Here is a 23830-nt window from a genome sequence, read left to right as displayed (position 1 = left end):
TTACTGATTTAATTAATGTGTGGAACGTGCCCGAGCATGAAACACCCTCTGAAATATCGTTGTCTTTCAAGCACCCAAACAGGCTTTATTTTAAATCACGTTATCTCTCGTTTGGATTTACACTTCTACTTGTTTCAAGGTTCGTGAATATTTCCAGGATTGTTTCCAGAGTGTAGGAAAATTAGTAAAGCAAAGTGGGTAATTTGAAAACTTTTGCCAACCTATTCAATAACACGGAAACTTCTTAGTCTAAGTTTTCATGTATGGAAGTCAATGGATGCGATGTCAGAAAGGGTTTGACGTCTCCGTCTTCCAAGCATCGTTTATTTTACTTTAACTTCCTCTTTCGGGTTTCATGCGGGCGAACAAATTTTAAAGTGAGATTAGTTCGCCTTGAACTGGCATGCTTTGTAAGTACATATATCCTCGGGCCAATAATGATGATTACATACCTGCAGACGTAATAACAATGTTACGTTTATTCATTATGTTCGGCCTTGCGCCAGGTGTCGAGATTTCCAAAGTATTTTAGCGCCGTTGGACTTCTTTGCTAATTTACTATTCGAAATTGATTTTAGTTTCTTTGTGTGTGATGGCAAGCCAATCACACAAAGATTCAATACCGCAATCAGTTATAAACTATGTCATTACTACATTGACACGTATTAAGATCAGGAATCGTCGCAAAGACTCCTTTCAGTATAGTCAGTAGTGTTGTAAATATACGATTTGTTCATTTGTAAAATTAATTTACTTTGTAGATAAAACTTCATTAGCAAAGAGTAACCCAGAAGCAAGTGTAACGCTATTTTGTTTAGGTCTCTATAATTAAATTTACAAACGCCCCTCTGTAATAAGGTGCTCTATAGAAAGTGGAAACATTTTAAGGTGATTTCAGGATGATGATCCCAGCAAGAAATCCCTACAGGGAGATTGTAAACTTAATTTTTAGAATATTACTCAAGTTAGCCTACTTTAATCCATCACACATATTAGTAGTGTTTTTTCTGCAATCAACTAACTAAACGTATTGTTTGAAAACCCAGGACGAGTCACAACAGAGATAAAAAGTGGAACGTTTTACAGCACAATAGAACTCCTGAGGGATTCTCGGTGGTGTCCTGGTCAAAAAGCCCTCCAATAATTGATTGTCCCCTAAGATCGGGGAAAACACGTGTTTTGTAAATAAACCTGGAAAAGGTCAGGCAATAAATGGACAAGAACGATTAAACGTTGTTTGGTTCAATTTATTAGTGAGAGAAAATGTGTATGTATCTATTGTTTGTTTACGTTTTACTGCCACTTCGATACCCACAGAAGTTAATATAAAGTTCATTACAAAACTAAACATTTGCTTTTAGATTTATATTAATTGAAATTGTATAGTGTATTGTTATTTTGCTCACGCATGCATGATAAGTTGCATGCATGGATTGAAAGCAAAACTTCTTAATGTACGTATAAGTTTAGATTAATGATGTAACAATTCGTTATTTTTTAATTACGATTATGGAATCAATAAACATCTTAATGGTGTCGAAACATTCTAGAATGATGCAAGTATTTTGAAATTCACTGGAGTTACCACTCATTTGTAATTTTGTGTGAAACTGATTGTATTGAAGATTTTGAGGCATTTAATATTAAAGTTTGACTTGACTCCTTATAGCAAAAAAGTTTGCATTCGTAACCACAAAAATGCATGTTTTTTAAATTGAACACCCTGTATGTACGTCGTATGTTAAAATCACTGTTGGTATTAAGACTACGTAAAAATACTATCTAAAATAGAACACTCTGTATATTACTAATTACAATGTCACTCGATAGGACTAGTTATGGCTTTAAATCTGACTATAAAAGCCCTGTCTCAAAAGTCTATGGTTTTTGAGTGATTTAGTCTCAAAGAGGAATTTAACTTCATATACAGAGTGTTTATTAAGAACTTGTAGAAACTTTAAAGAGTGAATATTTGATCAATTCAACACATCACAAATCATTTTGGAAATAGAGGATGACAAAGTTTTTTCTATTTAACTTTTACAGTTTTTGAGATAGTGTGCTCAAATTTGGAACATAACTAACTCCTTAGAGCCTACATCGTTAAGTAGGTATATTAACTAATGTTATTTTTATTTACAGGGTGTTGTTTCTGTAGCCTTTCTCTGTCTGAAATAATGCATCTGACCTATGTTTATTCGAACTTTTTTGCTTTAAATTTTGTCCAAGATGTACCCGTTAAAGTTTGTACAAGGACATAATAAATCACTATACTAAAATGCAGTGTTTGCATTCGGTGTAATAATCTGGATTTCTGGATTTTTAAACCAGACATCCTGTATGTCATTCGATTTCGGTGATTGGCTTGCATTGTGGGTATTTAAGTTCTATACCAAAATTGCGTATTTGTTGAGATATTCAGACTCAAAATGAGATTTGACTTATTGTAAACTGTACTAAAATTTACAGTTTGCATTCAGAACCACAAAACGCTTCTTTAAATAATACATTCCGTAGATTTTAGATCCAGAATATTTCAATTTAAAAAAACAAAAATTTGCGATATTAGTCGACAAAATACCATAGTAGAAAACAACCACATTCCCTGTGTGTTTATCCATTTTTATTGTTAAATTAGACAAAATTATGTACTGAACACACCTGTTTTGTGCAACTCTCCAACTCCTTGTTTTGCAGAATATGTTCTTTACTTAAATTACAACTTTTCCTAACTGGTTACATAACTCTGGTTATTTATTTTTCAATCTCACTATTTATGATTATAACTTTGCATAACTGTACACTTAAATGTTTCAAATTTGGTAACTCAAAGCATCTCCTGGTGGAGCCAAAAATGACACGCGGCCGCCATATAGTTTGAGGGGGTAATCAAATTTGGCCTCAACAACCGGAAAGTTTTCCCTGAGGGGCCCCCGGACCGTCCGTAGCCTGAAATTCAAACGCCCGGCCTGTTAGAAGTTGATAACTTGCGTAATAATTTAATTGGAAGTTCCTCGGGTTTGTTTATGGACTTTTACGCGATGGGGAAAGAAGATATTTTCAGTTTGGACAGATATTTGTTCTGAAAGGCATTTTGGAGGGATTTAAAATACACCCAATATTTTTTAAAAGTTTTAATTGGAATACAAGGGGAGTATTTGCAGACCAGTTGGTAAAGGTAATCTCAAGCTACCAGTTTTCATCAGTTAATATTGCTTTCATGTTAAAATTACCTTCCTAAATTTATTGATGTTATTCTAAAAAAGATTTTACAACGCTGCGGTATAAAGACATTTTTGTGTATGGCTGCGGTAATTCGAAATACCGCAGCCGGGTAATACAGTGGCGTATTTTAATGACCCTCCAATAATTATCGAGTTAATTGGGAGCTGAATGAAAATGCAATCGACCTGGCGTTTCCGTAATAATGTCGCACGATAATGGCGTCTTTTATAGGTTTGACTTGACTTTTATCATCACATTAACACAACACTAGCAAACTACTCCAAGTAGCTTAGAGGAAAAGTTCAGGTTCTCGTCAAGAGCAACCAATTAATTACAAATTAAAGCCAAGCGATTCTCAATCAACCCTATAATTATAAAGCCTTGTAACTCTATTACATTTCACAGAGGGTTTCGTTATCGCTACGACATTTATCGGTGATTTGGGAATATTGCGGGTTACCTTAATTTTAAAGCAACAAGCAGAACGGTAATATAGAATTACGGCCAAATCCAATTTTGATATCTATTGACAGGAAAAGTATATAAAATCATTGATTTACAATTATTTATCTGTTTATGTCGGCAGTTATTTTTGGATTGATTGATTTGCCACTGTTAATGGCTTAAGCTATAAATAACTTGCTAGTTGGACTTTATTGACACGTGTGTATCCAAATGAATTTGACAGCTAACTGCAGCAGTCGTTTTCTACATTCAAATTAATTGTTCCATAAATAACTAGTAATACATGGTTGGTGTTAATCAATCTTCTTCATAGCTGCGTGTATGTATAATAGGATAAAAGCAAGTCAAAGGCTGTATACTGTATAGTAGTGTGCCTTTACCTAAACAAATACTTGTCTAAAGACGGAATCAAACTGATGTTAGCACAATATTAATGACATACTGAACTGAATACACGTAAATACACGGATTCATTTTCATTTTAATATTTTTTTTTGCTTAATTATTGTTACTAGATAAAGTTTTGTTACTCTGAATCCTAGTGGCAGGATAGTTAAATAGAATAGCGGAGAAACTTCAGTCAGTATTGTGTGCTTTTTTTAATTATAACTTTAGTAAACAAAGCTAAATTTTCAACCAATGTGCACTCGGTTAGTTAATTAGCGCTTAATTACTGTAGGGTATAAACGCTGAATGAGCTTATAGTTTCCAGTATGTTTACCAGTTTACTTTTTATTAAAATAACTTCCACTTGTCCTTTTAATCCACTTTCACATCACTTTATACTTTATATATTCTGTATGTTATACAAGATACTAAATTATATCACTATCAAAAATAAAATTTAAATAAAATAATTAAAACTATCTTACTTTTCAATATTCTTTTCAAATTTCTTTGAATGTGGTATCCGATCACAATTTAACAACTCAGAACATGGTTCACTAGTACTAAAATAAATCTGTAGGAGTGTAGGTCGGACAATTGTCACATTTGTTTGCTTGTTTGGCAGCATAAAATCATAAAATTGTAATTCGTACTTAACAAAAAGCAGTATTTCATATTAATAAAACTCTGGTATGCAATTTTTAACAACAAATTCTGTGTCAACTGATTTCATTTTACGATTAAATTATAAGCTATTCTGTCATTTCTAGTTGTTGTCCAAGCGACCAAGTCTATTTTTCAGTTGTTTATAATACAATTTTCTGTGTTTTACGTAGTTATTTTTAGCTTATAAATTAAATAAATTTGAATATGTGCCCGGATATTTCATGTTGTGTTCGTAATGGTTTTTATAAAAGATTTGTTTTATTCAAATACTGCCTGCTATACCCTCAGATGGCATACGTGAGATGTTCTTACGACAAAGGCTTTATAGACACTGAAAAAAAATATTGAACGAAAAGAAATATAAATTCTTCTTGGTGTATTGTGTATTTTTATGTAGATAAAAATCAATTACAATTACAGTTATCTCAAAGGTTACTTAATTTTGTTTTTTACAGATTAATACTAAAGAACGGTGCTAAATTCATATTAATTTGCTAACCGGATTAAATAACCACATTTTATAACCCACAGTTTGTACAACTTTAAGCTTCCAAGGCAAAAGCAAAGAGGAAATTCCGAAAGCTCGGTAGGACCAAAGCTTAGTCTGTTATTTGAGCCCTTTCTAGGACCGATACCCCAAGAAAACCTCTTCCATCCTCTAATTGGCCGGTCAAGCCGATACCCTTCTCCTAAAGTAAAGCAAAACTAGGCCCACAGGTTCAATAATAGTTTAGGGATGGAGATCATACTTTACATTATTTTGTAGAAACATTGTCGCTTTAATAATAGTAATAATAATTAAATTTCGTGCAGACAAAACAAAATTATTTTAAAAGAAATGGTTCAGTTATAACTGAAATTATATAAAAATTATTCATTTGAGTTTATTTCGTAAAGGTAATAGAAAATAATCGACTTTTTGCCATTATGTTCTCTTTATTAGGTTGAAATTTATCATTTATAATTGTCTATATACTGGGATTGTTTATGGTATTTTACTTAATAGATAACTTCGTTAATCTTGATCTGACAGCTAAGTTTATTAAATTAGAGACAGTTGCAGTATTTTTCTTGTAACGCCAGAAAATTGATGACAAAACTTACATTACGTCAAATCACTTGTCAAATTTCAGTGCTAAAATGTTGAAAATCAGTCAATAACTAGTTTATAGTACCAGTTTAGCTTTGTCTTAAATCATTCATTCGATCACCTTGCAATATCAATTCGAAATGTAAAGCAAGACGTCCTCATTTAATTCGACGTCACGTTAATTTTCACTGTTACATAAACCGTAATACATCCAACATTCATGCTCGTTATTTACATTGTCGCGACTTAATCAGACATACATAACTCCATACACCCCAAAATTAATAATTATCCTGCAAGCGAAAGGATCGTGCACCAACCAGGTCGTCCTGCAATCGCGACGCCGACGTCTCCGACGCTGCGAGAGTCGACGTCGTCGCGTTCAATCCTGCTGCCTGCTGCGTTCAGTCTTCGACCGTTTCCCGCAGAAAAGAGTTGCATTTACCTGCGGTCGTAGGAACTCTGATAACACGTGCGACGTTCCATGTAAATGACAATATTCGACCAACGAATTGCCCTTAACACATTACGGTTAGATTTGGCTAATAGCGCGATCAGAACCAGTTTTTCGGACAATTTTTTTTTGCTTAATTGTGATTGAGTGTCATCTGTGTTTTGATTTTATTTCATCTTGGTCCACACTACATTGATTACGGTAAATATTTTTGATACCATTTTTGTGACTACAGACAAAAGTTTATTTAATTTTTTTATGAAAATTTGCATGTTGATAATTTTGTCCAGAGTGATATAATAATAACTAGTAATGAGGCTGCCAAATTTTCCTAAGCATTTAAACGAGAGCAACTATGATGAAAAAACCAAAATTCAACTATGCTATAAAACATATTTTTGTTTACATTTACCTTGTCAACGTAACATGGCGTTACCTAATTTCATTGAGCTTCGAACGAATATTAACCAGGACCCACCGCGAAACAGAATTAATGCGTTTCTAACTTGTATTTTAATGGCACATTACAGAAAGTTTAGATCATTTTAATCCTGCAATTATCAGTGATTTATGGTACGTACATTGAACTTCTGAAATTCGTGCTAAATTAAACCAAGAGTAATTTCTCTAAAGTGCTTTAACGTCAAAGTATCTTAGCAAACAAATTTGACTTTAAAAAAATTTACAGCTCTAATCCTCTAATTTTCAAATTCAAACTAACGTTTGATTATTGTTGAGTTAATCATGCTAATAATTAGTGATGTGAAAATTTCCGGTAAAGTAAATATTTTACTTTACTAGGAAAATTTAACTGGTAAATTACCAGTAAATTACTGGTGAATTACAAATACTGTTTCTTGAAATTCTGACATCGGTTTTATTTACTCCAAGCGGGTTTTACAGGCAATTTTCTCCCTGACTGTCCTTTCAAACTGTGTTTCTGACAGTTCAAACTTTGACACCGCTTTTCTCCCTGACTGTAGCAATTTGTAGTGTTTTTTCAGGTTATTTGATGAGGATTTCACAAATGTGCTTAAAACAGTCATTTTCTCACTCCAAGTGAGTTTGATAAGAAAAATGTTGTCCCTGACTGTCAAACAAAGTTGCAAAAATCAGGGTTTAGAAAAGTATCCTTGCAGCATTCGATACAAAACGTGTTTCTGAGATCTATGACTGTCAGAAAATTACTGGTAAATTATAAATTGTTTGAATAATAATATCTTCAGAATGGCGTCATTTTTCTCATTTCAAAAACATTTTAGTTAAACATGAGATACTCGGTAAGGTAATAAAGAAAAGTGACGAAAAGCTAAAAATGCTATTTTTTTAAGAAAAAGCTTCATATTTTTTTATAATAAAGTTTTACTTCGTTTATTTTATTATTGATAAACTAAAAAATCAAAACATTTTTTTATTCAGTCTTTATTTTTCAGGATTTTATTTTCACAACAAAATTGATTTCGGTCAAATTCAAATATTGACCAAAAATTACTTTAAAGAAATTTTCAATCTTGAAGAGGCATAAAAGTTGCTACTTTCTGTCCTTTTCAAAAAGTCATAACTAAGTTTACACTTCTTCTATAAAGTGTAAGTCAATCTGTTCGTAACAGTTTTTATAGAAGAGTGCTTCTGATATTTTTACTAAAAGTATCATCAAAAACTGGGTCGCTCTGTATTTTTACCCTCACCGGTGTATAGGAGAATTAGGAGTAGATATTTCACTGGTTGTTAGGGGAGCTAAATCCCTTTAAGGACAGGGTCCTGAGTGAATGCTTTCTATCGATATAACGGCTTTAGGATGGAATCATAAATTTTTGAACATTTAAAAAGACTTTTATGTTATATTCGAGCAATTTATGAGCTTTTTATTGCATTTAAAAAACTTTCGGTCTTAAAAATTGTATTAAGAATTGCTTTTATATGGATAAAATGGAGCTAAACTCCCCTTAAATGTATATACAATGTAAATTGGGCAGGTTATCAGTTTCAAGTTGAGCATAATAAAAGTGGACAAAAGGCTATAAACACGTTGTCCAGTTTACTAAAAACTGAAATTTAACTAGAAAGTTTTCAGATAATAATGCTAGCTTTTCAGATAATAGAAACGAATTAGTTTCAAAGTTACAAAGTTAGCATAATTGAAACAATATATTATAAAACGTTTTTGACCAACAACTGAAGTCATAGAGAGTTATTTAAATAATGTGTGCCATTATTATTAGTAATTTCAACTACAAAAGTACAACTTAGTGCTTAAAACTTCGATTAGACTCTTTGACCAGACTTGGATCAATTTGTGTTTGAGTATTAACATTTTTATAAAAACATTTAAAATTATAATCATTTTTCTGTACTCTCAAAACTATTAACATTATGAAATTCAGTTCGTGGTTTTTTAATTAATTACTTTGCATGCTAATGATTAATTTGACATCATAAGTCTGTAATTCTATAATAACTTTTTATTGCATAACTTGTCGAATTAGTCCATATGCACCTGAAGTAATAGCAACGACGACAGAACTAGTGAAAGTTACTTTGATGACATACTCGCGTGCTAAACTACATTACAAGTTGAAACTTGGCTTCAATTTAAATAATCAAAGTTTTTAAGGTTTAAGAAGACTTGCAGATAAAGTGTGCCAGCATTTTCTTAAATCACCTATAAAATTCCATTACATGCACTCAAGTCTAGACTAATTTAATATGTAGCAGACAACACATGTATTGTCTACGTATATGTATTCCAAAAACCGTGCGATATGAGCAGAACATTAAAAAGTTTTGAAGGCATCATCGTCAAATTTAACATTTTTTCTGCTTGAAGAATCTGATTTTTTGTATATTTAAACAGGGATTTTTATTTAAAAATTTAATCCGTTCCATATTGAAAAGTTGCTTTTTGATCGAGGTTAAATACACTACCCACGTATCGGCCAATACCCACAGATCCTAATGGAATTAGTACAGGATGAATTTATTTGGTGGTGCCAAGATTGTTGCTTCATAAAACTTAATTATTAATCATTGTCAATCCACGAATACACACTCTTTTGTCTGTTTGGAAAAAAGCCAATTTTGTCTTGTTCTTAATAATTTCCAGTCTAATTTAAATCTCCAGGTCTGGGAGGTAGGAAGTACAAATATATTTCTAGGTTGACAGTAAAACTTTGTAACTAGTTCAATTATATTTAACATAATAAAAGTTCACAGAAATTTGTGTAAAATGAAAATTATCTACTTCCCCTTATATCGAAAGCTTTCCAGCATGCATTATTTTTGGATAAAGATCTCCGACCTGAAGTAATTCTCCCCACGATTGTACTCACTTGATGGAATCGAATAAAAATCCATTTTCCGGCTTATTTGCCGACCGATTTTGAAGCGGAAAACCTCGTTGAACAGAGAATATCATACTCAACGGCGAGATCTGAGGAAAATAAAGTTCAAGTTAAATAACGAGAAAATAATAACAAATGGATCTGACAGAAAGACCATTTAACATCAGGCAATAAAGGATATTTTTAATAAAGTCAATTTGGAAGACTACCAAAGCTTTGTCGCAACGTTTAGTAATTATTTTCCGGCAATTACTTCGAGTGTTTGAGAACTGTTATTACACGATTCGATAATTTGCACATCAAAATTGACTTAAAGGAGCTTCTTTTTCTTTTGTTATTGTGCAAAATAACCGTGTCATTACCCGCTTCAAAATCTGTTGCAAATCAATTTCAATGCACAACATAATTGCCTCTCTAAATATATAAATTTCACGTGTGGAAATTGTAGATTTGTTCATCAAATTCCAGTTTTTTTTTTAATAATCAGTTGCATAATTCCACTTGTAGAAGTCTGGTCAGTTTGGGCAAGAATGCGGTAATTAGACGTTTATCAATCGCTTCGAGCGTGTTACCTAATAAACCATTTAATTCTGTATCTGTGTAACACAATTTGCTTGTATAAAACTTTTATACACACACATGCTGGGCTATATTTACTGATTTATTACAGCTTTAAGTAACGTAAACACAAGCATACAGATTAATACCTCACTAATTTATAAGAAAAAAACTGGGGTAAAGACAAAAGGCGAGTGGGGCCCCCCGCTGTTTAAATACAATACAAGTTGATGAACCTTTGTATCTCGGGAAGCCCCAATGGCCTGATAAGGAAGGGCAGGGAATAAAATGAGGCTTGGGGCTGTTTTAGTTTAAAGTACAAATCCCCAGCCTGGTAAGCACGAAGGAAACGCGTTTTTTTCGTTAAAAGTTCCGATTATGCAAATCTAAATCTTGGCTCAGTTTAAGGGATGGTTTTTAAACACAACACAGAAAATTGGAAGGCAAAATATCTGAAAGACAATGAAAAAATAGTGTCAGGTGTTGGTTTTATTGCTGTTTTGTTATTATTATTATGTTTTATTGAGAAATATTAATCAAAAGATTTTTGTTTAAGAGGTATCGTTTCATGAATTATTAAACCTTTCTAAAGTAAGCGCAGAAGGTTTCCATCATTATAATTAAAATTAGTAGCGTTTCGATTAAGAGGGAATATCTAATAATAATTAATAATGAAAGTTTTTGAAAGTCCGTCGCTGTTTAATGTGGCAAATATTTCGTCAACCTGTAGGATATCTTTTTTAAGTAGAATATAATACTGAAGGAATTATTTAAATAATATTTATTAGGAGAACCTAGTCTAAGTAATAAAGCGAAGTAAATATTTACGTAAGACCGACAATATTTATGTTTTGTTATTGTAATAAAATAATATAATGGTATAAGCACGTTGGTTTAGAATGTACTTAATAATTAGTCTGTACTTTCATCTATCTCTTCTATCTATCTATCTTTTCAAATATAAAACAATGATGAAAAGAAAGTTGAGAATATAGACAACACGTTTTCTGCTTTTGCTATTTCAAGTAAGATACAAAGTAATTTACTTACTCGTACGAATGCACAAAATACAATAAATTAAAAATACTTCATTGTTCTCTTGGTCTGGTCTTAGAAGTCTTGGAGTCTACACAGTTTACAACTGCAACCAATACATAATTGACATTTGTAGCCTACATCACCACAACAATGTTCGTTGATAAAGAAAATATTATATACACATTTTAAAGAGAAAGACTATTAAATAAATCTTCTTTAGTAGTTTGTTCTAAAAAACAGCTGGTGCTCAAACAGAGAAACTACAGCTTTTAGTATGACTTCCCCAAACGTTTGTTTTACTCTTAAAGAATCTTTATATTGAAATGATCTATATTTGCTTCATAAAAAACATCTGTTCTAGGTGTCTGGTTTGCATTTACTCCAGTTATGTCTATAGACTCTTATCTTCTCGTCAGAACACAGCATTTTATAGAAATGTGTCTCGTTTCAAGGAAAATATTTGATTCCCTTAACTGATATGAAACAATGTTATAAGATCACGCACTCATAATTAAAACATTGAAAGAGCTAATTAATTTTTTCAACACAAGGCACCTTTAATTAAGTCAATTTACATAAAACCAGTCTTGCTTGGTTTGGATTATTATAACGTAAATACACTGTGTAAAAAATTACATGTGTTTCAATCTTGATATTGAAAAGTGAATTTAAATTGAATAAATTTAATTCGTTCAGACTTAATGTTATTTATTAACCGAATGAATGCCAAATTAGGCAGACACTCAAATTATACGGTTTGAATAATGGGTAATCGATGCCATTAAGGATCATTTTTATCTGCTCGGTTTAACGTCAAATTGAAATTTCAAAATTAGCATTAACATCTCAAGATTTTACTTTAGATTGAAATTTAAATGGAAAGCCGCAATAATAAGAAAATAATATAATATTAACGTCTATTTATGGCCTGCTGCATTTTGTTTAAAAATGTTTTACAACTTTTATCTGGAAGATCCAGACTTTTGCAGTCAAAACGATCTAAAATTTAATAAGATTGTGTTTCAGTTCTTTAACGTAAGGTGCATAAACCGCTTAAGTTTCTGAAACTTCCTATCGGATACAATATTTCGTGAAACCGTATATGCTATAATCCAAACTTCCAGTAATCCAAACAGTTGAAATTGCAGTTATAATCCCAAAGCTAGTCGGTAATCCGAATGGCGGAAAACAAATGTCACCACACTGGATTTTTTATTTTTAATCAAGATTAGAAGATGTGTACCGGCTGTATTTTCTAAAGTTGGTGTAGTAGTATACAAGGTGACTCAGGGATATGTGGGCAACTCATGCATTGACATGATGATTTTTTTTCGGAACCAAGTCATTAAATAACCTAATTATTTAAAATTTAGACTTGATATACGTCATAAATCACGTTGTAGTGTATTAGCAAGATGAATCGTTTACTCTCCACTGCTCTCGCTTTGAATCCGGGTGCATATCACTAATGCCAGACTCGTAAGCGCTGCCAAACCAGATTTGCGTATATCGGTGGCAATTTTTAAAAAATTGAACTTTGGTGTTAAATGTTACAACATTCAACAGGTTTAAGAGCGAGAACAGCCCCAGGCTTAACGACAAAAAACCACGAAAATCATAGTGACACTTCAATGGTTTATAGTGATTTAGTGTTCAATCAGGAAATGTTAGAAAAAAAAAACATTTAATTTTATTGCTATTGTCTGATTAATATAACGATAACCTCTTGAATGTTTGTCATAAATTGCTCATAAATGCTGTGGTATTGTTAAATGACTATTATAGTTTTGGTGATTTTTTTATTGTAGTCATCCTACTTACAGCTATCTCCGTTGATATAGGATACTTATGATTTAAGAAAAAAAGAAATTTTAATAACTGCACTGTAATTAGTTAATATGAATTTTCTGACGATTTTCACTCACTATATTTCTCAAATAAAGCTAACATACTATAGCTTCAAGCTTTTCTCCATATTAGTAAGCTTGATATGACAATTATAGAAATACTTTTAAACTAGTCTAAATAGGTTTAAATTTTACCTTCGTTTAGCATTTATGTGAGTGATGACATAAAATTGTTTCACACTTTCACATTTACCTATTACTTTAAAGGTTAAATTTGGTAAGATATGGTGACCTTAATTCAATATTTAAAGTTTTTCCTCAATGTCAAGAAATACTGTCGTTTTAACATAAACTGCTTTAATGACTACAATATACCAGTTTGCCTAAAAAAATAAATAATTCTAAGTTATTAGTTCTACTAAGTTTTTCTTTTTTTCATTTCCTGTCCGTACAAAAAACTTTCTTTACCTAGAGTAGACCGAAACAAGTGCTATAAAATTTTCTCAAACTCTATAAATTTTGCCCCGCTAAGACGTCTCGAGATATTGATAGTAGCAATAAACCAATAGGATAGAGTAACAGATAAATACACGAAAAACCATAAATTTTCTTATAAAAATTGCATTTAACATTACAGAAAAACATTACTGAATACAATGCAGTCTCGGTTAGAACAATGCAGGATAATTTGTTTGTTTCTTTAAGATTTATATTGATTGAAGTGTAGATTAGACAGTTTGCGGTGGCATAAACCACATTTTCTATCGTCACTTAGAATTTTATTATCCTTCTTTTAAGACTTTTAATAATTTATAATACAAGTAACGCAAAACAATGGCAGGCTAAATTGTTTTTGTAGTTTAGGTGAATGAATGCCCACATGCAAACCAATTCTAATTAATGATGTAATCTGATAAAACTATACAATGTTTTTAATTAAAAAAGTACTATTAACTAGGCTAAACTTAGAGAATTTTTAAATTCTTTAATTACTTAAGAGTGTAACCATATGGTTGATATACTGATAAATATGATATATGCATGTACAGTGTGTGTAAAAAGTTTAGTGCACTACTTAAAATATCGAAAACTTACTTATGTTAAGAACAGAGAAACCATTAGAAATCAATGAGCTAGACAATGATGACGACAAACTTCATAAATGACATGTGTCAGTCTACCAAAAAGGATGTAATTGGACAGTTAGTTACAAGATACCAATCAGTCTTTTTGATGTACTGGTCATGTAATCAACTAACTGCGTCATGACATAACATTTGTGTTATCACATGTCACTTACCAAGTTTGTTTTCATCTTTGTATAACTAATGGTTTTCTCGTCTCATCATTGGCTTCCGTATAGTTTTGTATAGAATTCAAAAGTATCCAAACGAAATCAATAGGATAACAGGAGAGAATTATTGAGAACCACAGCGTTTCACAAAAATGACGCAAAGCTTAGTAAATGACATTTGTCAGTCTAAAACAGTTGGTCATATGACCAGTCATAAGAACGTCTGATATCATGTGACCAATATGATCTTCTGAAATCAAATTATGGTACGCTACATCCGCTTTGATAGACTGACATTTGTCGAAAACAGTGACAAAAAAATAGAAGTGACAAATAGATTCAATTTCAAGAACAATGTGTATTTTCAATGCTTTTCCTAGAATCGATTTATTGCACTTGTAATTAAAACATCCGGATCCAACAAATACATGAACATAAATATTGTTAGTCAAATATAGCAGTTTAAATTTGAATAAACGTTTTGAATACCATTTCGATAATAGACCTTGAAAGCAAACGATTACTTAAGTATCAACAAAAACTAGTTCTGATGGTTCTCAATGAATTTTTTTATGAATATGCAATTCAGAAGCCACTTTAGTCAATTATGCTATGAATATTTGCTAACGTTTACTGGAAAACGAACGATAAATTTATTTATTTTTTGTTTCAATTAATAAGTAATAATAAAGTGTTTGCAAATTGGCAAAGGTTTGCTGCTATAATAATTTGAAAAATTGTTTTGAACCATACCAGTAAAATTATTAAATTTCAATGTTTACGGCTTTTAATAGGCTTTGAAAACCTGTTATTTAATCTACACTTCAACAAAATACAGTCAAAACACAAACTGTTTTCAAAATAAACACGAGGAAAGTAATGGGAATTTCACTTCTTCGATTTTCATGTTAATGTTGGTTTTAGCTTCTGCTGAAACAACATAAAATTGCATACAATTACATAAAATTTGGCAACAATATGTGAATAATTGTACTCGTCAAATTGCATGGTTTTAAAACGTTTCTGTAGACTATGATTCGATATTATAATGTTTTCTATTTGCATTATGTATACGTAACTAGCAGCTTATTTATCTAATTAACTAGAAACGACCCTGTATACATCCGTGACCTAGCAAGGTATGAATACATTGAAAGTAATTTGTTTGCATCTTCTTCTAAATCGCGTGGAAATCAGATACTGTTAATGGATGAAATCATTGTCTTATATTTAGAAATTAATTTGTAATTTAGATTGTCGTTGATAATAGCCGTCGTTCCGTACAATTTACCGTGGCTTCGACCTTGTTTCGGCTTTAGCATTGAAGCAATTTTTTCGGCCAAAAACTTGGTAAATTCCCCCGAGGAGATTCGGTTCGTATTTATTTGGTTTGGAAACTTTCTGAGCAAAAACCACTTAGACCTCACCTAGCCAATTTGTTTCGTTTCAGTTTCGAAAATAAAGCGAGCACGGAGAGTTCCTGTCCAGTTTTAAAACTGAATAATTTAAATTTAGACCTTTTACCAGCATTAGTGCCGACAATGTGATGAAATACTATTAGCTACTAGCTTACATTGTTTGAGTTGGTTTTTCTCTAATGCGGTAAAATCTCAGCTATTGTATAATTATTAAAATTCAGATTTTGACTTTTAGGTACTTTATTTATTTGTACTAATTTAAGACGCTTTAAGTTAATCTGGGTTTATACAGGAAGTACAGATAATAAAAAAGCTAAAGTTAGAAAAGTTAAAAAAGCTTTCAACCTACACACAAACGTATCAAACTATTGCATTAGTCAAATCCTGTCCAGTAAATAAGTACATTACTTTTCGTAATAAAACTGAGCAGAAACGATAATGTGTTCTCCAGTTCGTCGTAAAAAGCTTTTTACCTCACGTTTAAGTCCAATATTGCAAAATGCAGATTCTATTAATATGAGTTAGGAATAAGTATTACAATATGTGATATGATCCTAGAAACTTCCTTGCTCAAGAAGTGTGCCTCTTTGTTTTAACACTGTCAAGTTTGATCCACAGCTTTTGAAACTCTCAAAACTTCGAGTTTTTATGTTACTGTGGATATTAGGCTTATTGAATATTCAACCCAGCTAAGAGTTATTTTTTGAACATGTTTTATTTCAACTAAATTTTTTATAATACAACCTGAAGAGAACAAACCTTTCTTAGTTAATGTCCAAAATGTTTCTTTTGTTAAGCACGTCTCTGAAATATGGTTTTTGTTTCTCAATTTCTGCTTACAAGCATCGTAAAAATATTTCTTGTTTCTTTATTCAAAGTTTGTAGTATACGTTATATATTTTAAGGTTCGTATTAATATTCAGAGTGCAAAAAAGGGTGAGTTTTGATGTTTTTAGGGAATCTTTTAGGTACCCCCCAGTGTGTTTATGGAAATATCAACCCTTGTTCATATATCAACTAAGAAATACGCAGTGTTTTGGTTGATGTGAAAAGTTGAACTGCTACACAAATTAACAAGTTTATCAGTTTATCATCTAAAAATTCTGGTAATATTTCAATTTCCATCTACCATTCTAACCACCCAATATAATTGGCAGGATATATTAATGTATCCTATTTGAATATTATGTTTGGGTAAGTACATATTTTAAATAACAAATTTTAATATCAGTGACGAACATTTCAAATATGTTGGTTATACAATAGGAAAATGCGTCGTAGTATGTATGCGATGTTTTTTTTCTGTACTTGTAAGAATTTGGTAAAATGTAAAACTTATATGTATTTACATAAAGTCCTTTTGATTCTTTATATCTATTACGGGTGTTATATGTTTATTATTGTCTGCTTATATGGCTTAAACTATTGTTGATCATTACCATATAGACACACAACAAGCACAGATAGAAAATCAACGGAAAGAAACTGTAAACTTTGGAATTATAGTCCATATACAAAGGTTAGAACATATTCACAAAATGACATAATATGCGTAAAACATTTTTGATTAAGATGAATAACTAAAACTATTTCATGTATTAATAATTTTGACGGTATAAATCTAATCAAGTAAACTTGGATTAATAAGGCAAATATATATTTTTGAGTATATATATAGTATATATATCCCGGACTACATGAAACACTGAGCAAATCAGTTTATTGACGCTAAGCCAATTTGGTTTTTTGGCTTCAAAAACTTGGCTTACAGAACATGTAGTAGGTATCTAACTCTAGTTTTTGATACACCCACCGAACAAGAGTACGTAGCCTAAATATCTAAGTAGTTTGGGCTGAAAGAAACACAGTGCTTGTTAATTTCTTAATAAAAATGTATGGACAAACATATGGCAACTGACCTGATAGGCTAAATGAAATGCTTTATAGTTGTTTTCTATCTTTTTTTCTGCTTTTAATCGTGAGCAACTTTCATCATATTAATCACATGAAACATATTTTCACAATAAAACAAAAACTTTTCAGAAATCATAAAACTTCAAAGTTTTGACTTTAAGACAATATCATTGATAATTTTCTTTAATCTATCTTACCTATATCTTTACCTCAATATACAGTATTTTACTACTATCACCACAATTTTTAAGTAAACGTATTTGTATTTTGTTAGGCGCTAACACTATTTTGTAAAGTATATTTGTTTTTCTTTCCGCTCAGCTACAAAGCGATTAAATTGAAGTTTTCTACTGCAATTGGCTGTAGTGTTTTCTTATGCAGAGTATATGGCAATCCCCATTGCGATTTAAAAGAAAATTGCAATCGATTTACTGCATTTTCCAAGCAAGCAACTGAACTTCAGTCGAGTAGAGCTGATCTGAAAAAAACTACATGAAATCAATTTATAGTAAACAGTACACGATATGTACAAATTAGCTAAATGAAATCAAACTTAATTGGTGATATTATATTGAATTTACAATTTAAATAAGGTTGAAAAGAGGAAATAGGATTGATTTTACATTTAACAGCACATAATTAAATTTAGGTAATTTGTGTGGTTAAAATTACTAAGCTGCGCGTTGTTGCTATCAAATTAAACATGCACAATATTATTTTCATAAATAATATTAATATTTTATTTTGATAATAGAGGCGTAACAGAAACAAATATTGGTTGACAAAGAAGGTTAGTTCCGCTAATTTTACATTTGTTTTAATAGCGTATATTGAGTCATTGTTTTATTCATAAAATTTTTGATTGAATGAATTATTTAAATAGTGATGTTAATTTATGTATGTTTGGATAAAAATACAAATGCCATATTAGTTGGTTACTCTTCTGGAATTTATATTGTTTTTACTGTTTAATTAATTGACTGAATTGTTTTATTCAGCCCCAAATGTATTTTTTACCGGAGAAATATTAACCCCTTTTAATGACGGGGTTAGTGGTCCGATCAAATTTTTCCACATCCTCTAATTAACAACCATCGTCAAATAAACGAGCATCAGCCCGACATAAATCACTGAATACCCGCCAGTTTCAAACATTCAAAAAAACTTAATTATAGAAGATCGCCTCTGAATAGCGTGGGCGTTTAGGCTAATAGGATTTTTAATTAGAGTTTGGTCCTGACCTGCTAATTTTAACTATAGACTTTTTCGCCTACTGCTGACTAATTAAGCTCCAGGTTTGTCACATTCAATTGATAAACTGATAGTTTGCCGCTGCTACTATCGTCGCCAATTAACTTGGAGTAAAGCGTTCCACGTGAAAACTAACATAATTGCACTCAGATGGAAACCAATTTGTCTGTTAGGTTTTAATAAGATATGCCAGAAGGAAATAACACTTGTTCAGTTTTCACTTACGATTTGTTGAGAAAACAGAATTTTGCAGTGTTGGTTTATTAATGGTTTACAAATATTAAAAACTTATTAAAAGTTTGATTTTGTGATCATAAGCTGTGTTTTGCTATTTTAACAAGTTTAGTGTAGATATTAAAGTAGTAAACAGTAATACTTAATGGTTATCCTATAAAGTAAAACAAAAATAAAATAATAAATCAAATGCATATTGACCACCAGTTTGATATTCCGGTTTGCACCGGTCGATGACATATGGCTGACATAACTGTTGGTTTATTTATAATCACACACGAGATCTATGACGTTAGAGAGTGGCAATCTTGATATTTATGAGCTACGTAGTGATTGTTTCCGATTTTTGAGGTACTTTTGGATGATTGATAGCGTGTTTTTGCCAGCGGCGCAACAAAGTTGCAATTGATTAGGGCGTGAAGCTTACACGGTTGGTCTAATGGTTTTTAAGATGGATGTAACTAATAATTGTAAAGCTTTTCACTTTGACCATACTTTAGCTATCCACCAAGAATATTAGTATCATGTTTTGCCCTAAACTCAATCAGTTAGATGTACTAAAATATGTATAAAGTTAATTACGCTGACTCATTTATTTAGGCATTTAATCAGGGACTGAGTGTTGGACCCTGTAAAATAAGTAATGAGAGAGCGAGGATAAATACCAAATACAACGTACATTTTAGTGTTAAATGTTTGTTTAGTAGGCTAGTTTAATTTGTGCTTACCTATCCAATAACCATTAATTGAAATATTGTTTTAGCATTGCTTATATTTATAGACAAAGAAAGTCTCAAAATACAGTTTCTAATTAAGTTCTCTAAGGCTTGATAGACTATACCAAAACCATTAAAATGGCACACTGTGTTTATCATGAACAATTAACAAATAGAGCAGCGTGTGCCTTTTGCACTCGTAAATTTCAATAAAGATCGTTAATACCAGTTAGTCGAACGCGTTATAAAGTTACCAATTAATTGAGAGGAATAGGTATTATGTAACCATCTCATTTATTATGAGGTTACTAGTAAATCGGCTCCAATAGATATTTAGTTTGGGAATTCTTTACAACTTCAATTAGTTAAAAGCTGAAGAAGGATTAGCATGTGGTTCCGATTTATCGGACAATATAAAGCCTTAATAAAACTCAATCAAGCTCGATTATTAGACGAACGATGGATGGGTTAAACTATATGGAGCAGACGCTCAATTTATTTTAAGACGATAAGTGCTTGTAAATCGGAATTTCGACCAGCCAACCAAAAGGAGAGCAAGTACGTGCCGTACTCTAAACACGCTTATTTAAATTTCAATGGGCTATTAAGCTTTATTTGCGGTGGCTAATCAGAGTTTAATTTCAATATAATAACGGTTTAGAGCTAGATTGGAACTTTTCGTGAAAATTTGCCAAACTGTACAGGTTTGCGTTAACGAACGACTCAAAGGATGTCGATCTGAAACAGCTAACAATAAATCTGGAACTCACGTGCTTTTTTCGTGATTATTGAGCAGAAAAAACTGACCACGTTCCATATCTGTAAAAGCTGACGTAAGTCTGACGTCACGGCAATTTTTTTTATTGAATTCGTTCGGTGTTAGTTTATTTTCAAAATTTTTACGTGCTAGTATTTGAACAGTTCCTTTACGGTAGTGCTAATGTTTGGTTTATTCAAGGTAAATATGTCGGTCATTAGATCGAAAGATTTTAGAAGTTTATTTTGTTATTTGAATTACTTGCAAAATTAATTACACTAGGTGTAAGACGTATATTTTGACAAGGTGGCTATGAAGTGCAGTTACAGGTTAATAAAGAAAATATTAGTAATATAAATAGTAAAACTATATAAACATTTAGGACGTATAACAGAGAAAACATAACATACAAAGGATTTTTTTTATTACATAAGACTTTTGAAACGTCAGCTTTGGCAAAATATTCTACTTTGATGTGCCAAAAAAGCCACTTTATATAAAAAAAATTGGCAAAGTCACTATTAGATCAGAAGTGAGCTAAAAAAGTTATAAAAAAATGATTTATATATTTTTAAATATTTTATGTTATGCCAGAAGTTTTTTTATTGGTAATTTTATCTCTGATTTTCTAAAAATGTTTTATACGGTACCCTAAATCATTAGGCGTAATTGACAGGACGTATAGAGGAGGTTATTTATAAATTTATAAATTATAATGTTTTTTAAATAATTTTTATATTCACATTTAAAATTTACTTTAGAGCAGTTTCTTTTGCGTTTTGAAAAATTGTAATAATGACAAATTTTCTCGAAAACTAGAATAGAATGTATATTGAGGAAACCTTGAATCTCTAAAATGTTTCCTATTTAACCGACTACTTAGCTCTTGTAGTTGCCAAGATCAAACCATTTGGGCCACACTGTATAGTTTAGGTGAAACCCTCACTTGCAATGATGTAATCAATTGTCTATAGACTTTAGACGTCACATGACGTTATTTTTTATTTATCATCTGACACGTTTTTTCGACTAACCTAGGACACCGTGTATAACATATGCTGTCTTTAAGAAAATATTGGTAGTATTTGATGTTTTGTTTAGGCCAATTAATTAAATTAAAAACAGATAATAGGTTATGTATTTGAAATTAAAAAAACATTTACTTCAGAAATCAAAATGTAACAATAACAATTAAACCAATTTACACGAAAAATTCAGGTTGATTAAATAATTCAAATAAGTGAAGTAGAACTCTATGTCCATTTTTTCAAAGTTTGTTTTGTTGCTCCTTGATCGCTTCTAGAATATCTCCATATCTTCCTTTTTAGAGTCCTTGTCCAGCTCCAATAAGACATGGGATATCACAGAATTTAAGTAACCTTTAAACGTAGTTGGTATGAAGTTTTAGTGTTATTTTTTCAAAAAGAAGCTTTATTTAACTTTGAACAATGCTATTTTGAGACTTAAATTAATAATAACACCGATCTCACTGTCTCTACTTTTATAGATAGACAGCCAACGCACTAATTTATATCATCTGAGCTCTTGAAGATGGGTTCTTCTACACCCGAAACTGGTTGAACATACTTTTGACTCTTGGAAGCTGAAATAAAGTTGTTGTGGAGGCGACTGTGTGATATTCTTTTCTTGTTATCGATAATCAGCTATCATAGATCTTCCGTTTTGCTTTCTTCGGTTTTGGTTCATAATCTTTGTTGTTACCAAACCATGATTACGAATCAGTTATCAAAAACATAAAATAAGGGTATTTGTTTGAAAGGCTGGTAGTTAATGGTAATGGTTAGAAGTGCTTAAAATTTTTAATAAGAGTGGATAATCTTTATTATTTTAACTACGTTACTTAAATTATCAAGAATTAAGAAGAAATAGAACACACGACAAATAGAAAATCAACAAAATTTTCCTCGTTAGAGCTTTTAAGGTATTAAATTTCGGCTTCCAAAGAGCGACAGTTGTTCATAATTAGTTTCAGGGCTTTTCCCTAAAACTTACAGAGAAATTGTTAATTTTCTTGCCGAATCCCGGTTTACAACCTGGACTTAATCAACGACCTAAAGTCCACAAGCAAACTAATTTCGACTTTGAACCGTGTAAGAAACGTGCACTAAACCAGATAAAATATATGTTTAGCCCTACCGCGTTTCATCCTTTGCGGCCTTAATCATTCCCTAGGGATTGTCGAGACCTTCGCTTCCTGCCCAATTAAATTAGACAGCAGCAACGTCAAAGACTGGACGGAATATCATTAAGGATGTCCCACTGATCCCAACAAGGCCATTAACTTTGAATCGTCCCAGTTAGATTCGAAAATGCTGATGATCAGAACAAAAGGTGTGTGAAGGTTAAACGAAGATTTAAGAACGCCCCTTGGTTCCCAATACACTTTTTTTTGGCTTGGCCGGTCCGCCGGCCTGATCTAAGTCGGATTCATTGCGTTGTTTCTATATCACCCATGTGTGGGCGATGATGTCATAACCAGTTATTTGGTTCGGATGAGACCATAGCAATTTCTTCTTTTTAATGGTGCCTGGTGGTTCTGGGTATAATATCTGTTAGTAATCGAGTTTCAAGAAGGATGCGCAGAAACGATTATGTTTTTTTAGCAGATATTTATCTGTTGTGAAAACCAATAAAAAACCCTCATAAAGTGTATTAAAAGTAACTTCTTATTGACCTACAATTTGATAATGCAATATCACCAATATGAAGCACTAGTAATTTTACAATCGTTATTTTATTACTTTCTGTTTTGAATACTATATTGTGACAATATGGTTCACTTGGTGGGGGTCTCTTTTTGATGCTGATGATGGTCTTTACCGCCGAAATTGCTTCACCACATTTGCATTCTTCATGGTGCATACATTTGTTAAATTTTTAATTAGATTGATACTACTAAACTAACTTGAAACTATTTATTAAATAATCACATTGTTTACAGGAGAAGTTTTTAGCAAAATTTATTTACAATCTCTTTTAAACTTCTACTTTACTTAGCTTCTGCAGATTTTGGTTTTATTCGCGATGACATTCAGCGAAGAGTTTCTTGTCCTGTTCCCATAAATTAGAATCTACAACTGGTAAGTGGGTTACTCTGGCAGTATTGTTCATTCGTACGCCTATAAAAAAACGTATAAATTAACAAATCCTAAAA

At 31.5% G+C, this 23830-nt stretch overlaps 1 protein-coding gene across 1 annotated transcript in view; it reads left to right on the top strand.

The window, feature by feature from the left end:
• Positions 1-6240: 6240 nt before the first annotated feature.
• The window catches only part of LOC145728708 (pseudouridylate synthase RPUSD2-like), a 110603-nt gene continuing 93013 nt past the window's right edge, over positions 6241-23830 (top strand). The window contains exon 1 of the mRNA XM_081979142.1: positions 6241-6488. The gene's annotated coding sequence lies outside the window, so the exon portion shown is untranslated. The remainder of the gene's footprint in view (positions 6489-23830) is intronic.

The sequence above is a fragment of the Ips typographus genome, linkage group LG4, assembly GCF_016097725.1.
Source record: "Ips typographus isolate SLU linkage group LG4, UJ_Ityp_2.0, whole genome shotgun sequence".
Lineage (NCBI taxonomy): Eukaryota > Metazoa > Arthropoda > Insecta > Coleoptera > Curculionidae > Ips > Ips typographus.
The sequence above is the reverse complement of the archived record's forward strand: the minus strand, read 5'-3'. Positions and strand labels throughout refer to the sequence as shown.